The 15,769-nt window shown below is 44.0% G+C and overlaps 1 protein-coding gene and 1 non-coding gene across 2 annotated transcripts in view; one reads left to right on the forward strand and one right to left on the reverse strand.

The window, feature by feature from the left end:
* PDE8B (phosphodiesterase 8B) overlaps window positions 1–15,769 on the reverse strand; it is a 330,100-nt gene that overhangs the window by 299,476 nt on the left and 14,855 nt on the right. The gene's annotated exons all lie outside the window — the stretch shown is intronic.
* Window positions 9,090–9,162, forward strand: TRNAQ-CUG. Its single transcript has one exon. It is a non-coding gene; the product is annotated as a tRNA-Gln (tRNA).

Here is a 15,769-nt window from a genome sequence, read left to right on the forward strand (position 1 = left end):
GGGAAGCCCCCTGACTGAGTCTACCTCAACTCAATTACAATTCCCTACGTGCTTTTGAACAGACCGTTTGCACAGTGCTCTTTCCCGGCTCTGCCACCTTCCTGATCTTGGCATCCGATCCAGCTGCATCCATGTACGCTGCACTGTTGGTTCTCCAAGTCCTCCAGGGCGGGCTCTCCTGGCATAACCCTACACAGGGTAGTGAGGAATTAGGCATTCACTCTTCTAACATGAAAAAAATCAGGCAAGAATTCCAGCTGTAAGGTGGTAGAGAAAAGATATTTTTCCTCCTTTCGCCTCTCAGCAAGTAAGATGAGAAACACACAGTTTTCTGATGAAACCAGCAGGCTCTGCTCTTCTCAAATCACAGTACGTAAAGACAGAGAATGACTGGAAGATTCCGGCCTGAGCAAAGTAGAGGAAGGTGCCTAACTCCTAAACAAGTACGAGGAAGGAGAACAATGCCAGGAATAATGAACACTCCAAAAACCAGAAGAAAAAAATTAAAACCTAGAAATAACACCCTTAGACAGGAAGAGAACGTACATTCAGGAAATGAAAACTAGATACTAAAGAAAACAAATAATTGGAAAATAAGAATGAACTCTTGGAAATTAAGAATAAGAGATCTGAAATTTGGAAAATGGATAGAAATGTGTGATGATAAAGTTGAAAGTCTCCCAGAAAGTAGAACAAAAAGACAAAGATATGAACAATAGAAGAGAAAGGACAGGGAAATTAGAAGCTTGATCCTGAAGTTCCAATATTCAACTAATACAAGTTCCAGAAAAGGAAATTTGGAAAGACTTGAAAAGAAGACATAAAATTTCCTCTAACTGAAAGTCTTGACTCCCTCAATGGAAAGGGTCCCCCAAGTGCCAAGTCATAGTATGTCAATTGCTAGTGCCAAAAAAACACTCCAGGACAGATCCTCTGAGGAGGGCCGAGAGGAGGTGATATGTATAAGAGATTTACTAGGGGAAATGCCTGTGAAGGATAAAAGGATAGAGAGCAAGAACAGATGGGAAGAGCCTTCAGATCACGATGCAGGTCTGATACCTATGAAAGGAGAGGGGAAAGACAGACGAGTAGGAAAAGCTTCAGGCCCCAGAACAGTTCTGCAAAGGTCTCAGCCAGGCCAAAGAGGAGTCTCTGAAGCCAAGGCTGTCTGTGAAAGGTGCTCCACTTCAGGCAGGCCAAGCCTCACCCTAGCTGCTGCTGCTGTTTAGCCAGTCAGCTGTGCCCGGCTCTTTTGAGACCCTATGGACTGGAGCCCACCAGGCTCCTCTGTCCACGGGATTTCCCAGGCAAGAACACTGGAGCGGGTTGCCATTTCTTTCTCCAGGGCATCTTCCCAACCCAGGAATCGAGCCCATGTCTCATGCCTGGCAGGCAGATTCTTTACCACTGAGCCACCAGGGAAGCCTAGCCTCACTCTAGTCCCCTCACCTATTCAGTTATCAGCTGGAAGCTGCCTGAGGGAAGGGTGGCCTCTCTGTTCACACGGCATTGAATACAGAGATGTGGGCTATCAGTCAACTCTGGATTTATGGTAGCTTATCTTTAAGGGGTGTGGGTTCGATAAAGGACCGAAATGGTATGGACCTAACAGAAGCAGAAGATATTAAGAAGAGGTGGCAAGAATACACAGAAGAACTGTACGAAAAAGATCTTCATGACCCAGATAATCACAATGGTGTGATCACTCAACTAGAGCCAGACATCCTAGAATGTGAAGTCAAGTGGGCCTTAGAAAGCATCACTACGAACAAAACTAGTGGAGGTGATGGAGTTCCAGTTGAGCTATTTCAAATCCTGAAAGATGACGCTGTGAAAGTGCTGCATTCAATATGCCAGCAAATTTGGAAAACTCAGCAGTGGCCACAGGACTGGGAAAGGTCAGTTTTCATTCCAATCCCTAAGAAAGGCAACACCAAAGAATGTTCAAACTACTGCACAATTGCACTCATCTCACACGCTAATAAAGTAATGCTCAAAATTCTCCAAGCCAGGCTTCAGCAATACGTGAACCGAGAACTTCCAGATGTTCAAGCTGGTTTTAGAAAAGGCAGAGGAACCAGAGATCAAATTGCCAACATCTGCTGGATCATCGAAAAAGCAAGAGAGTTCCAGAAAAACATCTATTTCTGCTTTATTGACTATGCCAAAGCCTTCGACTGTGTGGATCACAATAAGCTGTGGAAAATTCTGAAAGAGATGGGAATACCATCTCTTGATGAAATGGCATTTCATTTCATCATGAAACCTGTATGCAGGTCAGGAAGCAACAGTTAGAATTGGACATGGAAAAACAGACTGGTTCCAAATAGGAAAAGGAGTACGTCAAGGCTGTATATTGTCACCCTGCTTATTTAACTTATATGCAGAGTACATCATGAGAAACGCTGGGCTGGAGGAAGCACAAGCTGGAATCTAGATTGCCGGGAGAAATATAAATTACCTCAGATATGCAGATGACACCACCCTTATGACAGAGAGTGAAGAAGAACTAAAAAGCCACTTGATGAAAGTGAAAGAGGAGAGTGAAAAAGTTGGCTTAAAGCTTAACATTCAGAAAACTAAGATCATGGCATCTGGTCCCATCACTTCATGGGAAACAGATGGGGAGACAGTGGAAACAGTGTCAGACTTCATTTTTTTGGGCTCCAAAATCACTGTGGATGGTGATTGCAGCCATGAAATTAAAAGACGCTTACTCCTTGGAAGGAAAGTTATGACCAACCTAGATAGCATATTAAAAAGCAGGGACACTACTTTGCCAACAAAGGTCCGTCTGCTCAAGGCTATGGTTTTTCCAGTGGTCATGTATGGATGTGAGAGTTGGACTGTGAAGAAAGCTGAGCACCAAAGAATTGATGCTTTTGAACTGTGGTGTTGGAGAAGACTCTTGAGAGTCCCTTGGACTGCAAGGAGATCCAACCAGTCTATCCTAAAGGAGATCAGTCCTGGGTGTTCATTGGAAGGACGGATGCTGAAGCTGAACTCCAGTACTTTGGCTGCCTCATGAGAAGAGTTGACTCATTGGAAAAGAACCTGATGCTGGGAGGGACTGGGGGCAGGAGGAGAAGGGGACGACAGAGGATGAGATGGCTAGATGGCATCACCAACTCGAAGCGCATGAGTTTGAGTAAACTCCGGGAGTTGGTGATGGACAGGGAGGCCTGGCGTGCTGCGATTCATGGGGTTGCAAAGAGTCGGACATGACTGAGCAACTGAACTGAACTGAAGCAGTCAACTGTTATGGCTGCCACCATCCATTTCTTGCCCTTTACAGGTCAAATGCTCCATGGTTCCTACGGGCCTCTCTTCCAGAGGAAAAATTTAGAAGAGGGAAGTTATGGGAACAACTACAGCCCCTGATGGTGACATTTGTCTTGAGGTCACAAACAGAATCCATTCTCTTCCACCTACACCATCTGATCTGAATTTCCCTCCCCCTCAGTAATCAATTTTGCAGCTTTTTGGTGGCTTGCTTAGTGAGATGACCCAAACTTTCATTCTAGAGGGGTCTTAGTAATCACATTCTTTTCAGGCAGAACTTGTTGCCCATATCTGTTCAAAAATTGAGCAAGGGTGAAGAAGAGGTGCCCGCGAGGGTCACCTGGGATCCAAAGACATTTCCTCCTTGCCCCCATTGTGCACAAAGCAGCTCCAACTTCTCCTATGGACCAAAGTCAATGATCTCTGCCTAGATGATGACTCACTTCACGTGCTGGTCACTGGTTACAAGGTATCCAAAATGCCCTGGTCACAGCTATAGCAAGTGGTTCAGGGGATCCCTTGCTGTATTTCCTGTTAAGCATGCACTGCATTTGGGTAGCAGGACCTCTAACAGAGCTGCAAAGATAAGAAACACCAAGCTCCCCAGTGGGCTGTTGGGACTGACGATACCCGCTACCTCTCCTGCTTCCACCCCTTGGTTCCCAGACCCATACAGTCTTCCTACTGAGGACGTGTATCATACAAGGACCTGATTCAACGTGCAGAGTGCCTCCTGAAGGTTATCACCCTACCCTTTCAAGGTACAGCTATCTCCAAGCTGGAGTTATACCTGTGCCTTAGTAACCATTCCAGTGCTTTATGAAGCTTGCTCCTTCTAGGTGATACAATATGTGATATGATTAGTGGATTCCATGGTCATGAGCCTCCTCTCACAACTCCTTTGGTATGAAGCGGATCTGAGAGCTGACATTACGCTGTGTGTGATTTCATGACCTGTTGCTGCTGTTCAGTCACTAAGTCGTGCCTGACTCTTTGTGACCCCATGGACTGCAGCACGCCAGGCTTCCCTGTCCATCACCAACTCCTGGAGCTCACTCAAACTCATGTCCATTGAGTCGGTGATGCCATCCAACCATCTCATCCTCTGTCATCCCCTTCTCCTCCTTCCTTCAGTCTTTCCCAGCATCAGGGTCTTTTCCAATGAGCCAGTTCTTCCCATCAGGTGGCCAAAGTATTGGAGTTTCAGCTTCAGCATCAGTTCTTCCAATGAATATTCAGGACTGATTTCCTTTAGGATGGACTGGTTGGATCTCCTTGCAGTCCAAGGGACTCTCAAGAGTCTTCTCCAACACCACAGTTCAAAAACATCAATTCTTTGGCTTTCAGCTTTCTTTATAGTCCAACTCTCACATCCATACATGACTACTGGAAAAATCACAGCCTTGACTAGACAGACCTTTGTTGGCAAAGTAATGTCTTTGCTTTCTAATATGCTGTCTAGGTTGGTCATAGCTATTGTTCCAAGGAGCAAGCATCTTTTAATTTCATGGCTGCAGTCACCATTTACAGTGATTTTGGAGCCCCCCAAAATAAAGTCTCTCACTGTTTCTACTGTTTCCCCATCTATTTGCCATGAAGTGATGGGACCAGATGCCATGATCTTAGTTTTCTGAATGTTGAGTTTCAAGCCAACTTTTTCACTCTCCTCTTTCACTTTCATCAAGAGGCTCTTTAGTTCTTCTTTGCTTTCTACCATAAGGGTGGTGTCATCTGCATATCTGAGGTTATTGATATTTCTCCCAGCAATCTTGATTCCAGCTTGTGCTTCTATCTCCCAGAGTTTCCTAAATTCATGTCCATTGAGTTGGTGACAAGCAATCTATAAGTCCTCAGACAGTGGTGCCTGCTGAAGCTCTGTGAGGAACAGTGGCACAAACCTATAGTCAGAACAGGTAGGAGGACAGACTGCTGAGCATTCCAGGATGGAGGGGCCAGTGTAGTTGACTTGCCACTAACTAGCCAGTTGAAAAGGAAAAAGCTATTTTCCAACTCAGCTAGTCCTGGACTCTATTTCATCTACATTTTCCTTGAAAACTGGCTGGTTCACCTAGGAGGTCATTTCTTTCTTGCACTTCTATTATCTGTAGCTAAATACAGCTAGTTTACCCTTCCATCATTTTCTCTGTAGATCTCTCAGCACAAATCCAAATATTTTTAGGTGAATATTCCAAGTTACCAAATATTCACAAAACATTTCATTCCTATAAAACACAGATCTAGATTTTATTTCCAGTCTCATATTAGGCTTCTGTTGCCTACCATTCAGTCCCCAAACCAATGCCATTTATTTTTTGTTCCTCTTCTGTCTATATCCTACTGCTGATACCAATTCCTAATACCAATAGATACCAATCCCTGACACCAAAAGCCATTGCCATAAAATGCTATATGACAAACATCCAAAAACTCAGTGGCTTAAAATAACAGCAATTTATTATCATTGATCTGTGAATCAGCTGAGGGTTGGCAGATCTCCGTGAGGCTCAGCTGGGCAGCTTTGCTGATTTAGGCTGAATGTGGCCAGGACTGACTGGCTTTGTTCCATCTATTACTCATTCTTCACCTAGAACCAGTGGGCTAGTCATCAGCATGTTCAGATGCTTCTGATGACAAAGCGTGAGAGAGCAAGCTTAATCACATAAGTGCTTTACAAATTCTGCTTGCAACAGTCTGCTAATATCCTATCAGCTAAAGTAAGCCACATGGCCAAGCTTAGAATCCAACAGCTGGGAGGCACAGTCCACTCACCTGAGTGGGAGGGAGAGGGAGAACAGTGAGTATATCTGAGCAGTAATCCAATCAACAGCAGAAGCTACTGTGGATTCTTAGATCATCTCCAAAGAGGAAAAATCTTCAGGTACGAAGGATTGATTGGGAATTGGAATTCCCAGAACATCTCAAGAGTAATACCAGAAGCTAAATATATATATATAACAGAATGCCTTCCAAATTCTGATTTGAAATGTTTTTAAACCTACAGGCCTAGATTCATTTAAACTATCAGTCAGTTATAAGGCTAGAATAAAGACTTTTGAGACATTCAGAGTCTCAGTTAATTTACCTCCCAAATAACCTTCCTCAGGAAGCTACTGGAGAATAAGACCCACCAAAAAGAGAGGGTCTAAACCAAGAAAGAGGAAGAGGAGGCAGGCAGGAAGTAGGAAACCCAAGATGGAAGAGAGATGAAGAAGATGTCCAGCTGACAGCACATGGAAATTCCATCCTGCTGCACACAGAGCTACAAGAGCGATCTTTAGCAGAATAAGGGCTCTCTGGCGCTCTGCAGTGCAGGGAACTGAACTCATCTAACATGCTATTGTGAAGAATGGGAACACTCAAGTACACATACAACAAAAAACTAAAAAAAGAAAAAGCGCCACACTTACCAACTTTAGGAAAGTAAAAAAGATGCCTATGAGAAAAAATATAATCATAGTTCACTACGGTTCAGCTATAAACAATATTTCATATTAATTTAGTCATAAAATTATAACAACACAGTATTGGAGAATGAGAAGAAGAAAGCAATATCCTTCTCTACCATAATAAAACGTTACTAGATGTTATCCAACATCGATAAATCTGGAGAAGGCAATATAAAATGTATTTTTTAGCAATATGGAAGAAATGCACTGACTCTAGAAAGAGGAATTAGAAAATATGAAGCATGAGACATGGAACTGCCATTTTTTGTTGGAAGTCTTCTATCAATATTTGACTATTTTGTAAAAATGTATGCATATATTATTCTGATAAATTTTGAAAGGTCTAAGGAAAACTAATACAATAAGCCATTTAACAACAGGGGGAGAACAAATTTCATCCATTTCATCATTTATTGAATAATCATTTATGCTTGGTTTCAGACATCAGAATAAAGATTAACATTGCACTATGTTTAGTAATTACAAAACAGGTTTTCATATATTTAGTCTTGTGATTTAATTTTCACAACTCTATGAGGCTGACAAAGAAGCAAATTTATCATGATATTACTACATCTTAAGCTTCAAGACCCTTTGCTGAATGGACCCCTTCCTAACTCTGGTAAGGGGCCCAAGTGATATATTCACACACACAATAAAAGGCCTTTTGTTAATATGATGGTTTCTTTATACTTCACTTCCAAAGCATTGTACTTCCCTTATATGTCCATGGGCATCATTTCTAAATAAATGTACATTTTGTACCCACCCAATTTGTATTCACAATTTTGTATTCTTTTGTTTAAAAAGGGTCCCCCGAAGAGGATAAACTTCAAGGCTCATAAAATCAGAATTCATCCCTGGGTAAGTACTATCTATCTCATTTTACAAACTGATGAATGAGTTTCAGTGACTTCGCCCAACTTTGCATCTCCGGACTTAAATTCAGATATTTGAATGTACAAATCCATTTTCTTTCCACTACTCCAAAATGCATCTCTAGATGGTGGAAGAAAGGTTAAGAGACATCAGCTCCTTTCTGGGAAAATCATTCCTGGAACATGGATGAAAAGGAGGCAGTTCCAAGTCATCAGGATTCAGGCAGTGGTGGCCTGGGTAGCAGGTGGAAAGAGATGAAAGGGAAGTTCATTGAGGACAAACCATGATGACACGTAATTTTCTCTTCAGTCGTCTCTGCCTAGTGCTTGGGGAGCAATTACACTAAAATGCCACCCGTGAGACACAATCTACCTGGAGTAGAAAGAAGCCATCTCCTTTTTCCAAATCTCTCTTATTTCAACATGGCCTCTGGGAACAGATCTTGCATCTCCCTAATGCATCTCATGAAAGTGAAAGAGGAGTATGAAAAAGTTGACTTAAAGCTCAACATTCAGAAAACTAAGATCATGGCATCTGGTCCCATCACTTCATGGCAAATAGATGGGGAAACAGTGGAAACAGTGACAGACTTTATTTTCTTGGGCTCCAAAATCACTGCAGATGGTGACTGCAGCCATGAAATTAAAAGACGCTTACTCCTTGGAAGGAAAGTTATGACCAACCTAGATAGCATATTAAAAAGCAGAGACATTACTTTGCCAACAAAGGTCCATCTAGTCAAGGCTATGGTTTTTCCAGTAGTCATGTATGGATGTGAGAGTTGGACTGTGAAGAAAGCTCAGCGCCAAAGAATTGATGTTTTTGAACTGTGGTGTTGGAGAAGACTCTTGAGAGTCTCTTGGACTGCAAGGAGATCCAATCAGTCCATCCTAAAGGAGATCAGTCCTGGGTGTTCATTGGAAGGACTGATGCTAAAGCTGAAACTCCAGTACTTTGGCCACCTCATGCGAAGAGTTGACTCATTGGAAAAGAACCTGATGCTGGGAGGGGTTGGGGGAAGGAGAAGAAGGGGGCGACAGAGGATGAGATGGCTGGATGGCATCACCAACTCGATGGACATGGGTTTGGGTGGACTCCAGGAGTTGGTGATGGACAGGGAGGCCTGGCGTGTTGTGATTCATGGGGCTGCAGAGTCGGACACGACTGAGCAACTGAACTGAACTGAACTGAATGCATCTCTAGCTGGTGGGAAGAGCTTGAGGGACAGGTTGAAGTCAGAGGTCAGGAAATCAAAGCTTCCAGAATTGGAAGAGACGCCTGGAGGCACTTGGTTCAACTCAGTAAGAGGAGGCGGAGCTTAGCAAGAGGCCACACATGGGGTGGTTAAGAGTACGACTTTGTGCAAGTTATTTAATCCCTATGCCTCACTGTCTTCATTAGCAAACTAAAGATAACAAAATGAGACCCTATTCCCTCATCTACAATTCAGAATCTTTAAATCTAAAATTATTTCAAAGGATTTCCCTGGTGGTCCAGTGGCTAAGACTCTGCACTCTGAATGCAGGAGGTCCAGGTTCGATCCCTGACCAGGAAACTTGTCTCACAAGCCACAACTAAAGATCCTGAATGCCACAACTAAGACCCAGCAAAGCCAAATGAATACATAAATAAACACATTTTTAAATAAATAATGTTGAAAAAGTAATTTCAAAACCTATTTCATGAGAAGAGTTGACCTGAATTCATTTGGCAGCAAAATCTAACCCATTCATGTATGTATTCCATTTAATGTTAAATTCACATGCCTTATCACAGAAATATTAATGTTTTTGATAGTTCCATGGGGGTGTTTTCTAACACCAGATAGATGTGCCATGCACCTTTCTATTAAGTCTTTAGAATAAAAGTCTATGAATCTAAAGCGCCCATCTAAAAGGCTGCTGTTGGGGATTAAATCAGTAAGATAAGAAAGGTGCTCAGAATGGTACGTGGCATAAAATAAATGCTCTAAACAGGTTTTCTGTTGTAACTGGGAACACCCTCTGTAAGAATATTCCTAAGAGATGTTATCTGGCCTTCATCTGACTCTTAGGGAGGGGAACACACTTCTTTATGAGACAATCTAGTTTAAATGCTGGATATTTCTAATCTAATCTACTCTTATAATTTATAAGATTATAAAGATCTTATAAAACTAACTTTGCCTTTCTCTGATTTCTCACTGATCACAGTTAGCTTTCAGTACAGCTTTTGCAGACAGCTACTGCGTCTCCCCAGGTTTTCTCTTCATGGTTAGTTGTTCTTCACATATCGCTCCCAGACCAGTCTGTGAGCTCTCCCCTTGACGCACTCCTATTTACCAATAATTCTTTCAAATGCAGTACCCTCAGTAAAACCAGAGGTCCAAATGGGGTCTGCTCAGCATAGAATTCAGTCCATATTTTTTTCTGTGCTCCAGAGTGTGAAAAACAACTGCATCTCAGTGTGAAAACAGAAGTGAGATGGGAGGAGATTTGGAAAAACACAACCAAGGCCATCACAGAATTTCATTAGAAAAACATACCCCCAAAAAAATCAATTTAAAAGCAATTTTTTTCCAGTTTCCCTGAACTAAAATGGAAAACAGTGAGCAGCCTAGGCTGATCAAAATGCAAGAGTCAAACAATATAGAAGGAAGATGGGTGATGTTATACTGATTCATTTACTGGGAAATACTACAGACGGTAATGTTGGAGCCCAGGTGAAGGTCATGGACCGTATCCCACAGTTCAAGAAAAATGAATGATATTCCAACAGAAGGAAAATAAGAACAGAGCTAAATAAAACTCTGACAAGTATCGGAACTGATTTACAGTGAATTACTAAGAAACAGGAGGACACTGCTCCCTCCAGTAGGCGCAGCTAGACCCCTCCTCATCTCTGGCCTTGACCCCCTCTGGTTAAAGACAACCTGAGCAAATAAACCCACTGGAGGGGAAGAAATCCATTTCTTGGGGTAGGCAATGTGATCACTCAAGCTGTGAAGGAAACAGAAGGAAACAGTGAGAAAACATTCTCTTGCAGTGGCCACCTTAGTCACCTGCAATGTGAACCTAGAATTCTAGATTTCTTTGGAGTCTTGGTAAAGATCCCCTAAGAGGCTGGCGGATACATGGGGATTCATTATTCTATTCTTTCTATGTTGTGTATGTTTAACATTTTCCATAATAAAATATTTTGAAACATTATCAAGCATTTGTAACTTTTTAAAAGAAAGGCAACAATCGAATAATTGACTCTGGTCTTCTTTTCCCTATACTGAAGATATTTTTTAAATCTGAAGGTACCTTCATTAATAAACTGTCAGAAGGACCATATATACAGTTTCCCCTGTCTGAAGCCCAGCCTGGGAGCTACCTCCAAGCAGAAAACCTCTGTGATAGAAGCCCTTGCACCTTTGTTTTCCACTTCTCAGGGATCAGAACTCTTCTCCAATGTTTGAAAATGTTTCCTATATTTTGTTTAGTTTTCTACTTGCTTAGGTTCAAAAGGTAATTCCAGAACTGGCTCACTCCCTCATGGCTGGAAGCAGCTCTTGGAAAGTTCTTCAAACAACTCAGCTTAAGTGTCAGCTCAGGGCAAACATCCTGTTGTTAGGACGCCGTCCTCCAGAACACTGTATACGTAGAGTATGTACAGATGTACATACTTTGTGGAATGTACACAGTGCCACATCCCCAGTGTCCAGCAACACTGGTCCAGGATTAGCAGAAAACCGGCCCCCAACTCACCATCACCCCTTCTAATCTAGCTAAAATTTATATTTCCCATTACCATAATTCCTTTGTATTAATTTCTGTAGAATTAATCATCTTACGTTCAGGTAGGAGAATTATTTCCTAGGGAAAATTGTAGGCCTTCCACTGAACTTGAGACCTCCACTTGTTAACTTTGGCCTCCTCAAGGCAGTAGCTGCTGCTGCTCCTGCTGCTAAGTCACTTCAGTCGTGTCCGACTCTGTGTGACCCCATAGACTGCAGCCTACCAGGCTCCTCCGTCCCTGGATTCTCCAGGCAAGAACACTGGAGTGGGTTGCCATTTCCTTCTCCAATGCATGAGAGTGAAAAGTGAAAGTGAAGTTGCTCAGTCGTGTCTGACTCTTCACAGCCCCATGGACTGTAGCCTACCAGGCTCCTCCGTCCATGGGATTTTCCAGGCGAGAGTACTGGAGTGGGGTGCCATTGCCTTCTCCAGTAGACTAGCAAGCAAAGAAAGGTGCTCTTATAGTGGCAAGAGTAATTGACTCTGATTATTTAAGAGCAGACTTAGCTCTTCATGGTAATGTGCATAAAGTGGAGTATATCTGGAACACAGAGATTCACTGGGATATCAACTGATGATTCTGTGATCAGTGATGATGAAATAAGCAACTGCAACAATCACAGCCTTACAAAATGAAGGCAACTAGAGGCCCAGACACTTTACAGATGAGGGTTACAGTCATCCATTCAAGAAAACAATGAAAGTCAGTCAAAGAACCAGCTGAGCATAAGGGAAATACAGACAGACAGTAGGAAGGGAGATGACAAATATTAATTATGGACTTGGGACAAGTTGCAGCAACAGGGAATGTAACTTCTTCTATTAACCTTGTATTAAATCTCTGTAGGGTTTGGAGCTGGCCAAAGTTTGAAGGCGACTGGACAGAATGGATTTAATGCAGAACTGATACACATGTAAGGAAAAGGTTGAACTCTATTGGAAATACACTGTGGTTTCAAAATATGTCCACAAGTTCTTTGATGCTCCTTTTTTCAAAAGATGAAGGCTAATCCCCTTCCTCTTGAGTACCTAGTTACTCACTTCTAAGGAACAGAATGAGGTGGAAGTAACAGTGTGCAACTTCTGGGACTAGGTCATAAAAGGCTGTATGCTACCTCTTTCTCTCTCATCACCCACTGGAGGAAGCCAGATGCCATGCTGTAACAACTCTCAAGCTTCTTATCTTCATCCATCAGTGCGCAGACAGAAGAAACAAGAACTACAGTCCCACAGCCTCCAGAACAAAAACCATGATCACCAGAAGCAAGATGATCACATGGATCACAGCCTTGTGTAATTCAATGAAGCTATGCATGGCTCAGGGTCCCCCACGACAGATGGGTCATGGTGGAGAGTTCTGACAAAACGTGGTCCACTGGAGAAGGGAGTGGCAAACCACTCCAGTATTCCTGCCTTGAGCACCCCACAAACGGTATGGAAAGGCGAAAAGATGTGACACTGAACGGTGAGCCTCACAGGTTGGACAGTATCCAATATGCTATTGACGAAGAACAGAGAAATAGCTCCAGAAAGAATGAAGAGGCTGAGCCAAAGCAGAAGTGATGCTCTGTGGTGGATGTGTCTGGTGGTGAAAGTAAAGTCTGATGCTGCAGAGAACACTGCACAACAACCAGTTTGCTTGTCTATCCTTCTGTAAATATGCTGATCTTAGTATTTGCTGCTGTAGGTAACATTCCTACCCACGTCTGGTTGTGGATGGATATTCTCACTGAGTAAGTTTTTAGGAATGGAATTGCTGGGTCATAGACACGTATGTTTAATTTTATGAGAAATGGTCAGATTGTTTTTAAGTGGCTGTCCCCACTTTATGCTCCTATCAATAATTTATGAGCGCTCCAATGATGCCAAGTTCTCAGCGACCTCTGCAGCCGCCAGTCATGATTTAGCCATCTCAGTAGTCATTGAGGGGTGTCTCATTGAGCTATGAATTTGAATTCCCCTGATGACTAGTGATACTGAGCACTTTTTCATGTGCTTCTTGGTCACTTGTGGATTAACATGACATTCTTCTAGTGGCTTTTCTGCCTTCCCTGTTTCACTGTCCCATTCCTCATTCCTGGTGAAGGTGTTAGCTGCTCAGCTGTGTTTGACTCTTTGCGACCCCGTGGACTGTAGCCCACCAGGCTCCTCTGTCCATGGGATTCTCTGGGCAAGAATACTGGAGTGGGTTGCCATGCCCTTCTCCAGGGGATCTTCCCGACCTAGGGATCAAATCCAGGTCTCCTGCATGGCAGGCAGATTCTTTACCATCTCAGCCACCAGGGAAGCCCTCATTCCTGCTATCTAGTATCATTTCTCAGACTACCCGTTTGTGACCCTTCATCTTGGCTTTACTTTAGGAATACACAGGCTAAGACAGCAGAGAAAGCTGGAGAGCTGAGAAAGTACAACTTTCCCCCCTCCCCCACGCCTGGGAAAACAGCGAAGGTGATGCTTCTCCATTGTGGCTGCGCTCGCCCTCCCAGGGTAACAGGTGTGATTCCGTCTGAAGTCCAGCGCAGGGGACGGGGTGGAAAATGCACCCCTGACTAGGAGCAGTCTATAAGACCACACGCAGTCACTGTGTCCTTCACAATTACAGAAATCTTCCCTCTGTTCACCCTCGGGTGTTGCTGTTAGACTCACGAAGATGGTCATTCCCATTCCCCAGTTTAAACACAGAGGATACTGGTCTAAGGACCAGGCAGAGAAGTGGCTTCGAAAATGAAATTATTCTTTCATTTGTCACCTGAACTTCACGTAAGACCCAGCTCAGCCCCCCTAAGGTGGACACCATCCCTCCTCCACACCCAGAGCACCCTGAAGCACCGCATGACTCGCCAGCATGCAGGCCCGAGAGAACAAAGCTGAGGCAGAAGTCCCACCACCCTCCCCTTCAGCTGGCCCTCCCTTCGTGCTCTGCCCCAGGATCTGGGTCTTCCCACCACCACAAAAAAATCTTCAAGCTTAACAGGATTCAAGACTTAGATACAGAACTACCAGGTACAAGTATATATATATATATATATATATATATATACACACACACATTCAATAGTTTGGGGTTGAATAAAATAATGAATGATGCATACAAATGAATGGATGCATACTTAAGTAACAGTTCAATGTGCATGCATCCTCAGCTGTGTCTGATTCTGCAACCCAATGAACTGTAGTCTGCCAGACTCCTTCTGTCCATGGGATTTCCCAGGCAAGAACACGGGAGCGGGCTGCCATTCCCTCAACCAGGGGCTCTTCCTGACCCAGAAAGCGAACTCGTGTCTCCTGCGTCTTCTGCATTGGCAGGCGATCACCACTGAGCCGCCACAGTTCAAACAGAATGTGGCAAACACACACACAGACACACAGACACACATGAGGGACACAAAATGCACGCTCCGTGGGGAGGTCCGATGGTGAGAGGAGACAACACGTTTCTCCGGCCACCTGCCTTGTCTGGGAGTAACCAAGCCCGCGGCCTCACGGCTTCTGACCCGTCCCGGAGACCTGCCCGGTGCTGGAGGAGGAAGCCCAGGAGACACAGGGGTCGGCGGGCAGAGGTGGTGGCACCGAGGGGCCGACACGCTCTCCCCGCCCCAGGCCCAGGGCAGGGGGTGCCCCCAGGACCCTTTGAGCTGTGACCACACTGCCCAGGTCCCAGCCCCTAAGGGTCCCAGTCACAAAGCCACCGAACTGAGCAGGAAGAGATGCCCCCTCGCGGAGGGCCTGGCAGCAGCCTCTGCCCGGGAGCTTGGCAAGGGGCTCTCGGAGCGCAGAGCTGCAAGGCCCTGCTCAGGAGAAGGCTTAGGGGCCTGTGGCAGAGACGGGCTGGAGCCTCAGGCTGTGGTGGGGTTGCTGGCCAAGGGAGTGATAACAGGAAAAGATACTGTTTTCTCAGTAGCAGCAGAAGAGGGGATGGAGGCGGAGCAAGTGGCGGAGGGGAGAGAGGAGGAGACGGAGGCGGAGAAGCCGCTAGACGGAGACATGGACGTGTCCAAGCGGAGATGTGCTGGAAGGGTAAAATGCACACGGGACCTCAAAGACTTCAGTGCAGGAAAAAAGACTGGAAAACAACTCAACTTTTATATTGATTACATGCTGAAATACTACTTTTGATATATGGTATGAAATCAAGTATAATTAAAATTTTTAACATGAAATAAATCAGTGTGTAGGAATGGGCATGAAAGACTTATGGGAGTTGAACAATCTGAACTGAGCCTTGAAGGGTAAGTAGGATTTACCTAAGTTGGTGGGAGAAAAGGGAAACAGCCAATAAGAGAGGCTTTAACCTATACAGACGTGAATTCTTTCTGATGACTCTATTCAAAGCTGAAATTAACCTTCACTGCAGCACTGAAAAAGATCAGGGAGGCTGGAGTCTGAAGACATAGGTTAAAA

Source organism: Cervus elaphus, chromosome 12 (assembly GCF_910594005.1).
Source record: "Cervus elaphus chromosome 12, mCerEla1.1, whole genome shotgun sequence".
Lineage (NCBI taxonomy): Eukaryota > Metazoa > Chordata > Mammalia > Artiodactyla > Cervidae > Cervus > Cervus elaphus.